This window comes from Lissotriton vulgaris, chromosome 7 (genome assembly GCF_964263255.1).
Source record: "Lissotriton vulgaris chromosome 7, aLisVul1.2, whole genome shotgun sequence".
Lineage (NCBI taxonomy): Eukaryota > Metazoa > Chordata > Amphibia > Caudata > Salamandridae > Lissotriton > Lissotriton vulgaris.
The window spans coordinates 1,146,235,765-1,146,253,734 of record NC_141695.1 but is presented as its reverse complement, the minus strand read 5'-3'; positions in this window follow the sequence as shown (position 1 = coordinate 1,146,253,734).

The window sequence follows — 17,970 nt, the reverse complement described above, 5'->3', positions numbered from 1 at the left end:
TGCTGTTGGAAGAAGGAGATGAACGCGACTGTGAGCTGTAGGTGGTTGAGTAAGAAAGTCAGGATGGGGTGGGCAAATGGGATAGATGAGTTAGTGCTGTGTGCATGGGAAAGGTAGGCTGGAGGTGGGTAAGTAGCACTGGGGTGATGCAAGTAAATGTTTTTTTGGTGCATTTTGTGGATAATGAGACGCTCAATCGCTGACAGAACTATTTATTTTTTGGTCTTTCACATTTATAATGTGGACCTATGCCTTACAGCATCTGGTTATTTGCTTAACTTTCGGATTTATAAAAATATAACAGCTCTGCAGAATGCAAAGGGCGACTGTGGTATTGGGGTCGTGTGAAACCATGCGTGCTGGACTGGTACAAGGATCAGGCGCGTGTTGAGAGAAGAACACTAAACTACTTGCTGCACAGAAGTAGAATCTTGCATTCTCTGATTTTAGATATGTTTGTGTCAGATAGCCTGGCAATCTAAAACAAAACATGTGAGGAGCTGGTCGACTAAAAAAGTTGGTGGGCACCCTCCACTGGTAACCGTTTGTAGCAGGGAGGTGGGGAAGGATACGGATGATACCACTTTAAACGACTGGTGGTATACTGACATACCTTCCACCTCCTCTCTATCACCACCTCAGGACACTTGGGAGTCGGAGTCTGAAGAGTGGCGGAATCAGCAGGCTATGACAACCGAGGGATGTTCCTTTAACGAGGCCAGCCGTATCGATGAATGCACCTCCCCCTGTGACGCGCTCCTATGCTGAATGGACAGCCTCGAGGAAACAGGCACGCCCCTCAATGATGCGTGGACCAGGGGATTGGACAAAAAGCAGGAAGTAGAAGGAGCGGTGTGTCCCGGCACCTCGGAGAAGGAGAAGAGAGGAGAGCGATTCGAGAGCGATGAAAACAGAGGAGGACGAAGTACAGAGCTTGCGGAGGAAAAGAGGATGATTGGAGCTGCGCCAGGAGGTCAGCGATACTGCGCAGCGCCCAGCCACACTCACGGAGGAGGAGGAGTGTGGATATCTCAGGTGCGTGACCGTGTGTCGGGCTGGTTGGGGAGGCGGGGAGCCGCAGTGTAAATAGTGTACATATCGTCTCCAGCCTACCCTCCCTTTTCTTCCCTACCTCCCCTTACCTCCTCACCTCCACGAATACCCCTCACTTGTACCACTCTGTAGATAACAGTACCCGAACACCAGCGTCCTCACTCCCCCTGGTTTCCCCTTGGGAGAACGCAACTACTGAACGACACACTAAGAGTTTTCTCTCTCTCGTGCATGTGGTGCTGGAACCCAACCAGAGAAAAAGAACGAGTCTCTCCCGAGAGAGGAGAAAGACGGACGAGTCCCCGAAGATCCCGCGACCTAGCTGCCGCCTTGGACCCGGCCGCCTTGGCCCGAGAAAGACGAACACAAAGAAAGAAAAAGACCTTTATTAAAATAAAAACACAGTTACCCCGCTCTGGTCTCTGTGTCCCTCCTTCTGAACCGCCACACCGTTGAATCAATTTATAACAAAAAGTTATTGTTGCTGCATGATGTCATTCATGTAAGAAATAATAATGAAAGCATTCGGAAGAAAATCTTTCTGAAGTCGCATCCAAAACAGGCCCGTTTTAACACAGAAAGATCACTGCAAGTGCAAAATGTGAAAAGTACACCACAGCAAATGTTTCTGTGATTCACAAATAAAAAGATAAATGTGTGCCTGTGGCAAAATACAGTCATAGCGATAGCAATATTTGTGAAACACGAAATGTGGCACTTTTTGGTACCAGTCATAGTCTTTGTTGACAAGAATGAACATTTGCAATTGACAAGTCACAAGTAAATGCATCTCACAAAGCCTATGCAAACCTTTCTATCGTGTTCGCTAGGGTTAAAAGAGGTCTTTTTAAAACTTTTTTTTAGCATAAAACAGCATAGATCTTTTAAGTGTTTGCAGAAGGCAGGCAGCAGCGTCTTCTCTCCTGTTTCTGGGCAGTGAATTAGAGTCCCTTCAACCACGAGGCTTGCATTTTAAAAACCGATCACTCGATAGACATCATTCCTTAAACAAAACGGATTTAAAATGTGGACACAAGATCAACTTGATCACTACAGACTAAACACTGCGGCGCATCTTTTAATGTAAGCTAAATTATATAAACAAACATTAGGGTTATGCGCTGAAGATTCTGAATCTAAACAACTACCTTCCTTCGCAGGTGCTTGAAAACCTGCCCCAGGGACTCACACGCTCTCTCTACCCCGTGCATTCACAATCCGCCTGTTTTAAATATGCAATGTTATTAGTCACATCTATCCCCTGATTCCAAAAATGTTTCTACACGTAGGGGAATTAACTTCATCCCCCCATCAGCCTTGCGTCACATCGGACACATAACGCATTAAACGTCACACCATGTGAAAATAACCCGTTACAGATTTCATTTGCACAAATCCAGTCGCGGCTGGGGGGCGAGGGGGGGGGGGGGGGTTGTGTCGCACGGGGCGGAATTGAATATTAAATATAAAAAGCAAAACTTACCCTAATCACCGCCGGTCCGGGGCTGCGCCACCTTTGCTCCCCGACCCCTTGGCGCCTCACTTCACAAATGGGGACTGGCAGCCCCTCGCAGCCAATTCTGGCGCTTCGCTTGGGGTACAGGTTTCTGTTCGCCCACAGCACGCCCATTAGGAGCCCGAAGGTCTCCTAATGGGCATGCACAAAAAAGTGCAAACCCAAGTGCGCATGAGTGGGCACGGGTAAAAAATTCACCCTCCGTCCCCACTCATGCGCACTTGTGTGGCATGCCCTGGTGACATCATCATGTCAGTCAACATGACACCACCCCACCCACCCCCTTCAGACTCTGAAGGGGGTGGGCGATGTGATGTCATGCTGACTGACATGATTGGAATGTCAGTTCTCCCGCCTTGGCTCGCGTCTTTCTTTGAACTTAAGTAAACTGAACTGATTCATTCAGTTTACTTGAGTTCAGAAATGCCTAGGGAGCTGCGGGCGGCTGCGCGCGGGCGGGGGCTACGCCCCCACGCCCCAATGGATGCCCGCGCCTGGTATTTGACACAAATTAAGAATCTTTGTTTTAATATAGAGAATATAAAACTGATATATGTTTTTAATAAAGCAGAATTGAAATGTGATTAACATTGTCAGGTTAATTATTAATGTAAGTGATGCCTTTGAGGTTCTACTTTCTGACGGTGGGTGGAATACTTAGAGTATGAATGAAACTACCCCCCAGTAGTCATATACCTTGAAGTGCGGAGTGCAAGGGTGAAAGTGTATGTGATACTTTTTAAAGCAAGTAGAATTTCACCAAGGGAACAATCTTGTTTAACTGTTGTGATTTACCCGGTTCCCTTTTGGTTTAAGGGGTACTCTATACCTTCTTATACAGGCCTTACAGGGCACAGGGGACTACACTTCAAAGTTAAAGAAATGGCTCATCCACCCAAAGCTACTGAAACCTGACAGTAGTGACGATCCTAGGGGAAGAGGCAGGAACATTTTAAGGTTCACCGCCAAGTGAGACAAAGGAAAGAATACGTCACCCCATCCTCCATTCATCTGAGCCTATCTGCAATGTAACTCTGGGGTAAGGTTCATGAAGGTAAAGTTTCAGATCTGCCTTCAGGTAAAACAAAGGGACTTCTGAAGCATCTCCTAAGTCATCCATTTTGTGCAGTCATCCAAACTAAGGAGCTCTAAGATTGATTTCAGTCTGCATGGTAAAGCAGACACTCACTCATTTCATGTTTAACCTGCCTCATACATATAAAAGCATACATGCACTCTCCATCTATGTTCTACACGTAGAGAACATTGAGAGAGACTATCAGACCTGTTTAACTCAATGACTTTCATTGATTTCAAATATTAGATAATTAGCAGATGCCGAACATCATTGTTTTCTCTCTTCTAAAGGTGAGCGACATAAAGGGCCTATCCCTTTAGCTAGAAATTAAAGTTGTCGCCAATGCCAACTCTCTCAGCCCATTAAGAGAAGAGTAGTCACTCTCCAAATTTGGGAGCACATTTGTCGCCCCTCCTAGACTTAGAACCATGCTCCTGTGAACTCAATCCTTTTAGAGGGGGCATCCGTAACAAAATGACCCATAGAGCTTCCCACACACTGTCTTCCGCGGTTCAAGAACTCTGGTATGGTCATTTGGCCAGTTGACTTCCAAGTGTATGGAATGGCAACTAATCCCCGCACCAAGAAGACCCATAATCGCCCCAGCTGGAGTGGGGTCAACAGCTCAGAAGAAGGGTGCAGCTCGAAGGGAGCACACCCATATTGTTTATACGTGATTGAAGAGCTGCCTGCTCTTGCCTCTACTAGGGTCTCTGAACCACACTGCCCAAGTGCTCAGCACAATATCCCATGCGCAGTCTTGGAAACGGAAACTCACAAGAATTTCCATGTAGTAATTAGAATCTGGCACCAGTGCTTGAGAAGGGCCTATAGTGGAGACAATTTATCTGAAGCAGTTTGTAACCTCGAAAAATCCAGATAAGATTGATGTAATATCCATTAAACACTGGTAGCATAGCAGCTTCATCAACACAGTCAAAATAGTGAGCATGCACAAGCAATGCGTCTTCCATTGGTGCATCATTTATAGACGGGCCCTTCATGTTGCTAGTAGTTTACACCAGCGTTTGCTTGGTGATTACCTGCAAAGAAACTGGGATTTGTTACCTATCCCTGACACTACCACATCCAATTACTCTAATGCACATGATTGCGGCCACATATGAGACAAACTTTCTTCCACGTCTGTTCTCTAACTTTGTTTACATTTTCTACTGCCGCTTCTTTCTTCTCTGACTCTGTAGCAACTCATTGTGCATGGCCATGGAAACCCATCACCATGAGCATGATACCCAACCGAGCAGCCACTGGTCCCTGCTTGTCTCCACACTGAAGCACTGCCTCTAATGCACATGGGTGCTAGTGCAGTATACTCCAGTTTACCACCTGCCGAGTGCTGTATGCACCAAATTATTAGCTTGTGTTCATCGACAAGGGATTGGCTTCATCTCACATGTACTGTAGTTAGCAATTTTGGATCCACAAAGCTTTATGCAGCCATCGATGGCAATTCTTGTACCTCTATTTGCAGCCATTTGTATCATGTCAAGGCCTGACCTCACTGGCTTTCTTTGTTGCAAAATGCACAAACAATGCCCAGCAAAAACATTGTAGAGACTTGCAGAGAAACTCCTCCAACCACAAAGATGATCCACAAGGGAGAGGTGCATGCATGGTCAGGAAACTGATTGATACCTACTCAGTGGAACTGTGAAGCCGCAGATCATTGGCCTTTTTCGAGATCATAAACATTTAAGAAAAATACATCATATTTGACATTCCAGTGCAATAACCAACTAAGTTCTGAATGATCATAAGAAATACTGTAAGAGACCTGCAGAGTTGATCATAGGTGTCAGCTTATTGAAAATAATAAACTTTGTGTCTAACCCTCACACTTTGTCATACACAACCGTGCTAAGGGTGGTGTCCCCATACTTGATAACTGGACTTCGGTAGTCCTAATCACACATGACTTGGAAACACTTTCCACATAGAATCAAAACAAAGACAGCACACTTCCAACCACACACCCTGCGAGGTATTGGAAGCTAGCCATGTAGGCAAGCTCTTGAGGAGCAGTAAGTGCTATATAAATGTTGCTATAAATACAATATATCACCCTCACGATCACTTGAGGTTCTGCTGTAAGTGCCCTAAAGTATTGCATATGTAGCCCTCAAGTTTTCTACCCTCCTGTCTCTGCAGCTAGCTGACCAAACTGATACAATCTACAAAGACACCTAACCCCAGAACCTTGCTCAAACTGTATGCCACTGAGCAATCACCTGATGCAAGAAAGCCATACCCAACTCAGTCATCCTTCAAAGCAGCAATGCAATATCACGCAAACTCTGCCACAACATTGCATGAGCGCCACTTTTCCACCCATTTCACATCTTTTTTATCAGACATATTGATAATAGAGGACTAACTACTGTCAAGCTGAGTAGTGGATAACTGGGAACCAACAGACCGGCATACGCACCGCATCTGATCACAATTCTGTTGCACACCATTTCTAGAGTGGTGAAGTTGTACACTGCAGCTCACTTTATGTTAGTAGGTGGACGGTTCGAGGGCAGTTGAGTTAGCGATTATGCTACCATGGATTGGCTCCCTTCAAAGTGGTGCTCATGTACTGAGTGCAGCTCAATGGATACAAATCTTCCCTTCGAGTTTGAAGAGCCGCCTGGCTTCTTCGAGTTTTATGTGCCATCTCCGGTGATATTGACACCTCAAGATGAGCTCTTTCTTGATTGCATTGTCGTTGTGAGTGGAAGTGGCTAGCTTACTTCAGTTGGCTTGTTTTCTGTTGTTCGAAGCTCACCAACCAGCTTCCAGAATGCTCACAAAATAATTTTGGGTGTTTCAATGAATTTTCCTGCGCTCCATGTCTTCACCGTAAATTAGTAGACCCTCAGTGTTCGACTCAGCATAGATTTGTTTTGTATGGCTCTCATAGAGAGCCTCTATTGTTTATTTCAGTTTCCTAATGCCATAACTCACTGCTATGACACAGAAAGAGTTGATAACAAAACTGATTGTATTGTATTGTATATTAGATTTCTACAGCGCCTTATCACCCAGGGGTCTCTAAGCGCTTTGCAGAGAGTGAGCACCATACTAGAGGGGAGAGAGTTAGACATTACCCCGGGCCTCCTGAAACAGCACCGTTTTTAGCTTTTTTCTGAAAGATAAAAGGTTTGTTTCTTTGCGCAGGCTCTCTGGCAGTTTGTTCCATGCACTGGGAATTGTATGGGAAAACGTGCGCCCTCCAAAGGAGGATAGCTTAAAAACCACTTCTGTAATGTCATAAAGGCCTTCCAGGTCAGGCTGACCGGGTTCTCTGAGAGAGGAGAAAGAAGGAAGGCAGGGAATGTGGTAGGGGTTGATCAAGAATGGTAGGTAAAAAATGTTTTACCCTTTGGGGCAGGGATACATGGCAGAGAACATGTTATGTATGGCTCCACCTTTACTCCTCTGCCACTGTGTAGCGGGTGATAGAATGGGCAGGTGATTTTATTATTATTATTATTATTATTAAATTACACTTGTATAGCGCTATCTACCCGGAGGCCTCGTAGCGCTCATGACTTACTCTTTATTATCGCATGCGCAGGGCAGATCAGTGTGCTTTTGCATACAGGTGTGTTTTGAGGATTTTCCTAAAAGCAAGATGATTAGTGATTTCCCGAAGAGATGGGGGGAGGGCGTTCCAGAGCCTGGCCGCGTTATGTGAAAAAGAGCGACCACCCCATCGAGCCTTCTTGACTCTGACGGAGGTGGCCAGCTGAAGGGAGCCAGAACGGAGAGAACGCCCAGGCAGGTAGGGGGTGGCCAAAGTTTGCAAGATTGCGGGACCAGTGTGATGGAAGGCCTTGTGTAAAATACACATAGATTTAAATTGCACTCTCGCCGCAATAGGGAGCCAATGGAGCTCTCTTAAGGCATCCCTAGCTGACTGTCGGCGAGGAAGATTGTAGAGGAGGCGGGCCGCACTGTTTTGGGTGACTTGGAGCTTTTGGATGACAAAGGAGGGGGCTCCCAAAAAAAGAGAGTTCCCATAGTCCAGGCGCGACAATATCAGGGCCTGGACAAGAATCCTCCTGGCCTGAAAAGGGAGCAGAGGGAGCACCTTCCGCAGCATCCTCATCAACCCAAAACAGGTGGCTGCAATCTTAGTGGCTTGTACTGAAAAATTCAGGGCTGGGTCAAGCCAGATCCCCAGGCTCTTTATCTGGGGCTTGGGAGTCGGGGGCTCACCCAGACATGGTGGCCAGATGGATGTAAAAACAGAGGGGGGAGAATTACCCAACAGAATGACATCTGTTTTCTCTCCATTGAGCTTTAAACAGGAGGAATGCATCCATCTGGCGACCGCCTCTAGACAGGGACCTAAGGTGTGGGACGAACCCTCCGCGTGGTCTAAAGAGACCACCAGTTGGGTATCGTCCGCGTAGGTGACAATACGCACACCGAAGGGTTGGACTATCCTGTCTAGAGGCTCCATGTAAACATTAAACAGGGTGGGGCTCAGGGAGGAGCCCTGAGGAACCCCACACCTGAGAGAATGTTTAGATGATACTGCCTCACCCTCGAAGACCTGGAAGAACCGGTCGGTCAAGAAAGACGTCAGCCATTCCAGGGCCGCGCCCGACACGCCCATGTCCGCTAGTCGTTGCAACAACGTGACATGGTTCACCGTGTCGAACGCGGCACTCAGATCCAGTAAAATAATGGCGACTTTCCCACCCCGGTCCAGCACAGCTCTTGCTTCTTCCGTGACCGCTAGAAGCGCAGTTTCCGTCCCATGTCGCGGACGGAACCCTGTCTGAGAGGCGCGCAGGAGACTGTTTGACTCCAGATAGTTCGTTAGGATGTTGTTTACGTGCCTCTCAAGCAGTTTGCTCAACCAGGGGAGCAAGGAGATGGGACGGTAGTTTGCTAAATTACTTTGGTCGAGATTGGGCTTTTTTAGCAGCGCTCTAACCATTGCGCACTTCCATGTCGGGGGAACAGAGTTGGAGGAGATAGAGGTGTTAAGGACATCCAGTATAATAGGGCGGATCATATCCATCGCCAGTTTGAGAGTGTTTGGGGGTGCTGGATCATTGGGAGAGCCAGAGGTGACTTTAACAGTCAATTTATCCAGTGCTGGGGCGTCCAAGAGAGGAATAGTGTCTAGCCTACAAGAGGCCAAGGCATCAAAGGTTGGAGGAGTAGAGGGTTCCAGCTCGTTATTAGAGTCCTCAAATGAGGAGTAGATTGTAAGAATCTTCTGAGAAAAGAAGTTAGCCAGATCATCGCAGCGGTTTTGAGCGTCCTCAATTTCGGGGCATTCAACTGGGGGGGAGACAAGAGATTTCACAATTTTAAAAATTTCCCTAGGGGCATTAGCTGCTGCTTGAATTCTGCTATCGTAGAAGGAGGTTTGAGCTACTTTTAGCTCCTGTTTGTATAGCCTAATATTGGCTCTATATTCATCCTTCTTAGTTTGGGAATAGTCCTGTCTCCAGGCTCTCTCCAGCTTGCGGCAGGCTAATTTCATACTCCTAAGTGCGGGGGTATACCATGGGGCTGGTTTTGGTTTTTTTATGAGATTATTATTTTGAGCAGGAAGGACCAAATCAAGTGTAGAGGTGATCCAGCCGTCAAAATTGTTGGCTGCTATGTTGGCATGCGTCACCTTCCCCGGAGGGTCTCTGGCCAAGGCGGCTTCCCATGCAGGGAGGGAGAGAGAGGACCATTTCCTAGCTTGGTGTTTGGCAGGACAATAGGCAGAGGGGAGGGTGTTAGTGCGCCAGATGAAAGGAATCACAAAATGGTCCGTCCAAGGTAAAGGGATAGGGGTCTCCACTGTGATGTCATTGATATTACTAAAGACCGTGTCGAGAAGATGGCCTCTATTGTGCGTGGCATGGAAACCCTTTTGATAGAGGTCCAAAGCTTGAAGATTGGCACGGAGTGAGTTAGCAGCATTGTCGAGAGGATCATCAAAGTGCAGGTTGAGGTCCCCCAGCAGGGTCAGATTAGGTGAAGATAAGATGACACTGGCCGCCAACTCGGTGATCTTAGTAATAAAATCAGTGAGGGCGCCGGGAGGGCGATAGATGAGAATACCAGAGAAGGTGGTAGTAGGGGAGAGTTCTAGCGAAAATTGAAGGCTTTCGCAGGTCGATGACATGAAAGGGGTGGTACAGCACTTGTAATTGTCCCGATAGACTATAGCCAATCCACCACCTCTCCCAGTTTGGCGGTCTAGTCTCTTAAGAGTGAATCCTGGAGGGATGGCTCCAACAATGGCCGGATCGCTGTCTGCCTGAAGCCAGGTTTCTGTTAGGAAAAGGGCGTGGGGATTAAGCTCCTCAATCAGTAAACGTAATTCGATTTGGTGCTTATTAAAAGACCTACAGTTTAGTAGGAACATTCTCCACTCCTGAACGGGAAATGGGCGTCGGTTGACGCGAATTGAGGGCGTCCAGTTACAGTTTTTACAAATAAACTCTGAAAGAGCAGGCAGAGCCAGGTGATCACAAGCCGGGCTAGTGGCGTTACGTAGGGCATGGAGAGTGGAACTGTCATACACCATCATGGGTACAGCCCCAGCCATGATGGGCAGATCTTACCGCAGGTAGCAGGAAGCGTCTGGACGCGGACTGGCGCAGACTGGCTTCTCTCTGGCGCCTCTCCGGCGCGTCTACGGCGCACCCGCTGCGCGTCACCGCTGCGCGATCGGGCGAGGGACTAAGTAGGTTAGGCGGAGTGGGAGACTAGCGCGTCAACCCACCAAGTATGGCCGCCTCCAATGGAGCAACCAGGAAGTAGTGCTGCTTGCCTCCCTCCACATCAAACAGCGCTAGAAGCTGCGGTGGACCGGGGAGTGAGCGAGCACAGCACACAGCACACAGCAAGTAAATCTTTACACTATGCAACAGTAATTTGAAGTATTTTAAAAACGATCTAAAAGCAGTTTTTCATGCAGGAATGCAGGGACACGCTTGTAGCAGCCTTCCTTGCTGCCAAGCGCTAGCGCGATGGTAAATTCGTGAGTCAATTACGAACGCCCTTCAGGCCAGGGTAAAAAGAGAATGACAGGGATTTTGTTAACCTTGGGGTTCTGAGTAACATCATGGATAACTTGAGCTTTCCTCTCATTGTCAATTTGACATCACTTAGAAACCCACTGTGAAAAACATCCCCCTTATTCACTGTTACCTATCTATAATGTCATATTTTATTAAGAACCTCCTGGCGGGAGCTTTTTTGACACAATGTAATTTTTTTTATTTGTTAACGAGGCCAAATAGCAGACAGGGAGCCAGTCGCTCTCTTGCAGCAGCAACCTGTGCCCCCGGGGCCCACAGACCAAGCATGGTGAAGGAGATCAAAGCACCGGAGGGATATTTGTTCGGGATTAGCTTGTGCTTGAGAAGCTGCTTTCTAAATCCCTTCTCTCACTCTCCTTTTCTGTACATGTTATCCCCAGAGCTTAATGCGGTATTGTTTAGGCGAGCTGCCCAAACTAAACATTTGTCTGTCAGTTAGAAGTCTCTGCAGAGCAAGACAGCAGGATGGAAGCACACAGAGAGGCCATATGCGACCGGCGTTTGATGTGGGTAAAGCAGGGTTTACATGCTTTTGCACCCTGCTCTTGGTTCTCAGCAGAGCTTTAAGCTCATGACGAGCTCAGCTCGTCATGAGGCACGGCTGAGCTGTGCTTATGACGAGCTGAGCTCGTCATGAAACCATGGAGTTCACCAAGAGTCAGCACAGGAGGGGAAAACCACTAGCAGCCAAGGTGTTAAATGAAAACCCAGAAGGGCTGGTAGTCACATGCAGAGGCGCAACTAGAGTTACATTTCAGGGGGGGGCTAAGAAAAAATTTCAGGGGGGCTGATTCTTCAAGCAAAAGGCAGAGTGGAGCTGCAGGGGCTCTAAGCATGGGGTGGGGGACATAAAAGCCTCATTAGCAAGCAAGACCTGTGAAGCACTTTATTGCGGCTGTGTGTGTGCCCGGGAAGCTGTCTCATCCGGGGCTGACACACACGACGGGGGCTGAAGCCCTTTGAGTCCAATGGGTGTTGCGCGCCTGCTCACTAGTCACTGGATCAGTTTGCTCCTCTGAAGTGCCGTTACTCTCGAAAAAATTGTATTGCAGCAGTGGTGAGAGTGCAGATAAGAATTGCAGGTACTCACTACCTGCCAATACCGGCTCATTTAAAGCACTGACCCACCATGATATTGGCATTCAGAGTGAATTCGTTTATTAATTTCTTAATTCTTAATTTTTTATTTAGCTTCTTTCTATTTGCTCTTAATTAGGGGTGGGCAAATTTTGAAGACCTAGACATCTTAAATCTGCGAAGCTGGTGATGAATAAAAAAAGAAAGTAAAATGGGGACAAAAAGCAGCCCTGCGCTCAGGAGCGGCCCGTACTGGCTCAGAGTCAGCAGGCAAAACATTTTTAAAAGTACTATAATAATTTAATTTTTCATTTGCCTGCTCTGAGCCAGCGTGTGCGGGGAACAGTGGGGCCGAGGACTCGTTTGTGCACTTTTAAGTGTGCATGCGTGTTTGGCCGGCCGTCTCAGGCTGGCAAAACACAGATGGGCACTTAGGTTTCTCCAACTTGGGCTGTATTGAACATCCGGGTGGAGCAACAACACAGACTCCTGTGCCTGAGCGGCGGGTCAAACAAGCCTGCTCAGGCCAATCCCTGCCCTGCTTTCTTAGAAAGGGAGCAGGGTGGGGATTGTCATGGGAGTCTGTGATGCTGCCCAGTGCCTGCTGGGACAAGGAAGTAGCAGAACACCAAAGCAGGACGCGGCCGGTAGCTTCAGGTACGTGTTTTTGTTTTTTTATTATTAATACCCCTGCGCTCCCTCTTCTGTGCTCCCCCGCTTCCCCTCCACCCACCCCACCACATCTTCATTGTGTCAACCATCACTGCCTGCGCTGCAGAAGGATTGCTACCATTCTTGCACAGGGCTGAATGCATGTTGCTCCTCAGATATTACCATTGCCCTAAGTGCAGGGGTCGAAGTGGGTGGGATCGGAAGGGCATGACTGGCCCGTACTGTTTCACTTTATGGAAACCCTTCCCCTACTTTTTGTAAAAAGACAACCATCCCGGGATGGTTAATTACGATAGTTTGAATGCTTCAGCTGAAGTATCATTCAGGGAGTCTCCTGTGCTGTGAAACCGAAGTCGGGCAGACAGCTAAAGAATAAACAAACAAGCTTTCATGCCAGGGTGCCTGCCTGAAAGAAATGCAAATGTGTGCATCTGGTTAATCTGCAAATGTAAAGGGTACTTGGAAGTTGTACTGGTATTAATTGATAGAATCACTTAAAGCTTTGTGATGACAAAGATTTACTCTTTTTCAGTGGTAGTGTAAGGGAGTGTCTGCTGAGCGGTGAAGTGCTTCCTTTTAAGGGACAGATATATTTTAAAAATGTAATTCGTGCAGTCTTGGTATTACTAAAATCTATATTGTGAAAATACCATTTTTGCACATTTTGTAGCAGTTGTCCTACAGTGTGTGCAATGCAGGTTTAAAATAATGACTTACATTTTCACAGTCCTTTCTGTCACAGGCTGGGACCTTGTAGCGCTATAGATACACAAGTCACTAATCTCCATTGCACCAACCAAGATTTAGTTCTCTGGCTCTCTGTTACACCCAGACCTCTGCAGTGCATTTACTAATGGAAGTTTCATAATGTACTATATTGCATTAGCCACTGGTTCATTTAATTTTGTAGGTTTATTCTCACTTAAGTTGTGCGCTTTTTCACATATAGCGACCGCAATGTTAAAGACGAAAAAGCTTACAGAATATTTTGTTTGTAGCCACCCCTTTGACCCCGCCCCCAAGCTCACAGACCCCTTCCCATTGCAAGCAGCATCCCAGTTCCCGTACTTTTTGTCATGCACTTTGACGGCTGCCTAAGTTGCACCGCAAACTTCTCCTCTCATACTGGTAGAAGTGGTAGGAAGGGACTTCTGACAAGGGTTGGTATGGGAATCAATCCAATCTCAATCTCTCTCTCTCTCTCTCTCTCTCTCTCACACGCCTGTTCCTTCCGCAGTTATCCCGGAATCTGGAGAAAGTAGGCAAGAGGGACATCAGTGGCCCCTGCCTTCAAAAATAGTCCTCCAATGGATCTAGCCCACTGGGGAAGTGCCCTATGGAATACATGGTAGTTGAGTGATGCTTCCGGCAGCGGGTAAAGAAGATGACGCGCCTCTGAGTGGGGGCTGTAGATTTTTCCCGCTCCTGCTTGGAGTTATGGCAGCCATTGACAGCAGAGAAGCACATGCTCTGCAACTTAATGTCCTGTCCATGTTAAATAATGTGGTAGGGGGTGTTCCCTGTGTTTCAGTGCACCCAAAAATCAGAACAGCTATGCCGATGCTTGATGACAGTGACACAGGTCATTACTTTCAGAAGTACCCAGGGGGTTCTGAGATTTCATCACATGACAGTCTAGGTACACATAGGTTCCAATCTTCATTAAGGAGAAAACTTGATTTCTTTTTATTTTAAAATAATATAAAAAAACTCCTACTTAGAGGCAAATAGGTAGACATACTTTTCTAGGTTAAATATTTACCTACTGACAAAATAGTTGACATTTCTTTATCAGCTCCCAGTTCCAAACTTTGAAATGTAAAGGATATCCCTTAAACATCGGTAGTTTCTTCCCAAAAAGACTTATCTGCAATCAGAGGGTAATGACATGCCGTTCCCCTGCCAGCCATCGTTCTGGCCTTTCGATTACCATTAACTGCTCCCCGTAGCATAGAAAAGATGCCATGGGCCTTGATGCAAGCTAGGAAAATGACTGATTTGATTCCTATTGGGGTAGAAAAATACTGCACTGTCAGGGATTAATGTGCCCTGCTGCCACTGCACCGCCTGAATCCAACGGTAGCCATGCTCCTGACTGCTCAAGTGGGAGCTAGTGAAGTTCCCACGACTTTCAGGAATGAGAGCAGTGCCTAAGGGCCCATCCAGGGACACTGCACCCCCTCAATGAGGAATGGGAGGGGTCCATGGAATCCATCCAAATATAGATCAGTTCTTCCCTTAAGAAGCAATCTGCATCAGAGACTTTGCTATCAAACAAGCACCCCGCACTCCAGCTCTTGGTTGGGGCCTTGAAGATCCCCCCAAGCAGTAGGTGAGGGTACCAGCAAAGAAACATTGGGTGGTTTGTAAATATCTTCTCCATCTTTCTGTACTTTGATATCTGCAGCATGCATACTAACTCAGAGAGCACTTTCCATTGGCAACAAGGCTCACTGATCAAAACACCAATTAGTACCTGGGAGTCAAAAGAATGAGTTAGTTCACCATGGATCACAAGACTAATACCATACAGATAACACCCGTGGGAACACACCATGCAAACTTTTGTGTGATACTAGCCGAGTTAGGACTCAAGGACGTATGGAAAATATTCCCATCAGAAGCCACACTGTACTGCCCTCTTTAGCATCATTTGGGTTCTCCTCGCCCAGGAGACAAAACAAAGCGGCCGGTCAGATGTTACCGTGACCGATTGTAGATGAAAAGAATGTAGGAGGGAAGTATTGTATGATTTTCAAGTGTTTAAATGGCAACTGAGAAAAGCAGTGTGAAGTGACAATAGTGAATAGTGAAGGGTTATAAAATTAGGTGAACTGGGTAGAAGCAAACAATTTATTAGTATCTCCCAGTCCCCCAAGGCTAAAAGACAAGTGCAAATGCGGGTTTAAAATAATATCCGCAGTCAGTAGTGGTCAACATGTTTCTGCATATATGAAAAAAAGTTTTCATGCATTCTTCAGGACCTGTTGTTTGAAAACTACTGCTTTTCGTGAAAAAAATAATAATAATAAAAGATATCACCTGAAGTATCCAGGTCATGTGCTCAACCACATACCATTTATGATGGTTGAGGCGCTTCACCCCACCTGGCTGTGGCTCAGGTATAAGGAGCACCGCTCTATCCGTCGGTGTGTCCCGACAGTCATCCGAGCTTCACTGCATTGGCATGAAGGGTGAGAACAAGTATGGGGCAGTGCACTGGTACGGTGACCCAGGATGTTTGACCATTTGTCCCTACAGGTTACTCTCATGTCACGGAATGGATAAGGTAGGCTGGTTTAGCCTAGGTACTCTTCATCCTGCCCACACACTCAGCAGCGGTCTGTGCAGGTAATAAGCGTGGTGAGGCGGGGAGAGGGGGAGATGTCGACAGACGATGGAATAGGAATTATTTATTTATTTAATTCTCCCTATACCGTCGTCTGTCGACTCCCCCTCGCCCCGCCCGACCACCCCACCTCGCTTACCTGCACGGACCGTGGCTGCCCACACACATACAAGTTTAAAGAACATGTTTGTCCACAGCTCAAGGATCCTCTACCAGCAGTCTGGGCGTAGGCAGCTTCTTTCCATCTCCTCTCACACCTTTTCTCATCTGTCAGTCTTGCTCCCTCTTGCATCCTTGTTTGCTTCTGTCTTCCTCTCACTTCAATTCATTAGCGTCTTACAGACGTGATTCATCGTTCTGCAAGTGTTGTCAAAGCTTTACAGATTCCAAGTTTTTGTTCAACATATTTATGTGTGGTGTCTTCAGTCTCCTGCTCTCACGATCTGCCAGTCATCCAGTTGAATGCCTTCCAACAATTGTTTTTTCCTTCCAAGAGGGTGCAGATCTTCCAGCTTTAAGAAACTGATTGCCTTGCGATGGATTCACAATCTTACAACTTGAGCTGCCCTAATGTTTGGGGCAGTGTGGGAGGAAAGCTTTTTTCTGTAGAATTCATGTAGTTGACCAATCATGTCACAATCCAAGGCCTGTGCCTTCCTTAATCAATCTCCAATCTCTTTTCACTAACCGTGTATTTAGTTAATTGTCTGCGTCTAGGAGTTGTGATTTCGGACAGATATACTGCTATGGTATAATTTAAATCTAGTAGATTCTACCTTTTTGCTATGTTTTTTTGTCTTTAACTTGAGTTTCCTGCATGTTCTTTATCTTTTCGCATTTTTATATCAGAACCAGGTCATGTTTTTCGCAGCTTGTCATGTTTCTCTCGGAGGTGTGTGTCTCTTTCTCTAGTATGTTGACATCTTGGGTTTCCAGGCTGTGTATTTTCTCGTTCTGTTCCATGTGTCAGCCTATTAACTAGAGACATTTGTTGTTGCATTCTTGAAGCGTACATAAAATTGTACAGCCCCGGTTTCTTGATTGATTCTGGGTGTGCCGCCCAAGTTGTCTCCAAAGGCAGGTTTAGAAGCATTTCTTTGGTCCTCAATAATCGTTTGCAGAACACTAGGTGGATAGAATATTCAGAAGGGTGTTTCAATTGTTTAATGCTAGGCGTTGGGACCCTTTGCTGTGTTTCTCTCCTCTCTCTCATCTCTCTTTCCTTTCTTTTTTTTACTCTGTTTTCCCCTCCCTCCATCTTGGCCTCTCTCTTGTTCTTGCTCAGTCACTCAGTTAATTATTTGAATATCCCAAATCTCTGTTTTTCTCTGCTCCTTTCTCTTGCTTTCTGTATTCTCTCTTGCTTTCTGTATGTTTGTTTGCCCACTTTGATTGCCTCTTTTCGTTACCATTTTGTTGGAAGTTTGCCCTTTCTGAAGAGATACCCAAGATCTTTTTTACCTTTTTGCTGAGCCCTATTTTTCAGTGGCAGTTGGTGATGCAAAAATAAGGTAGGCCGCTATATACATTAAAATACACATACATTAAAGAATTACATTAAAGCACATTAAAATAAACATCTAAGAAAGAAAAAATACGTTACTTTCCTTATCCTGCAGCATGTCCCCCCTTTTTTTTTTTTTGAAAGAAAAAAGAAATCAGACAGTATGGTCGTGGCAATCCATACAAATACAAACAACAAATTTCATAGACAATGGACAGCAGCAAAAAAAAAAAAGAAAGAAACTAATAGTTCATGGAGCAACAACAAGTTGCGGGATTATCCCATTGTAAATAAAAAGCAAAAAATCAAGGGTATTAATTTAACCATCCCTCCACCAGAGCCCGGATTTTACAGGCTAGCTTCCCCCTTCGCCTACCCTTTAAAGTAAAGACTGAAGACTCCAGTTTATAGATAGCCAAACTGATTTTTTTAAAGTAGCTCGGCTCCAAGATTTGTGTTAAAATGCCCTTGGCGCCCGAGCGGAGACCCAGCTCATAAATAGCCTATTACATGGTTGAACCTTCACCCTGTCCCCAAACAATGGTACTCCCAATGATTGCAACATCACAGACCAGTAGTAAAAAACCAAGCATTTGCAATGCAATAGGTCTCGCATTTGAGAGAGTTTAAGTTATTGGCTTTGTAAATGAC